Here is a 771-nt window from a genome sequence, read left to right on the forward strand (position 1 = left end):
TGGAGGACCGCGGGACAGCGCCTCCTACAGTCCCGGAGGACAGCAGCGCAGCTCCCATAATGTCCTGGGTGTCCGTAATACAGCACCTGCTGGAGGACTGAGGGACAGCACGCCCTACTGACCCGGAGGAGAAGGGTCTGGGGCTGAAACATCAGCTTTCCTGCTCCTCTGATGCTGCTTGGCCTGCTGTGTTCATCCAGCTCTGCACATCGTTATCTCTCATTCCCTCAGCCTTATCTGCTGTAAGGAAAACAACCCCAACCTATCTAGAATAAAGATGCTGAACGTCTGAGGCAAAAACAGAAATTGTTGGAGAAACTCAGCAGATCCGACAACATCTGTGCAGAGAGAAACAGTGTTAACGTGAGAGAAACAATGTTAACATTTTGAGTCCCGTGTTCTGATGGAGATTCATACCAGACTCGAAACGTTAACTCTGCTTTCTTCCCAGTGATGCTGCCAGATCTGCTGAGTTTCTCCAATTTCTGTTTTTGTCCCAACCTATCTGTCATCTCTTCACAGCTGAATTGAAGGAGGCTAGGGACAACATCCTGGTGAATTTCCTCTGCACGGTCTCTCCTGGAATGAAACTTTTCCTATAGTGTGGCAAACAGAACTGCACAGAGTGCAATAGCTGTGGCCTAACTAACCTTATATACAAAATAAAAACCAAAAGAACTGTGGATGCTGTAAATCAGGAACAAAAACAAAGTTGCTGGAAAAGCTCAGCAGGTCTGGCAGCATCTGTGAAGGAGAAAACAGAGTTAACGT

The sequence above is a fragment of the Rhincodon typus genome, chromosome 33, assembly GCF_021869965.1.
Source record: "Rhincodon typus isolate 14 chromosome 33, sRhiTyp1.1, whole genome shotgun sequence".
NCBI lineage: Eukaryota > Metazoa > Chordata > Chondrichthyes > Orectolobiformes > Rhincodontidae > Rhincodon > Rhincodon typus.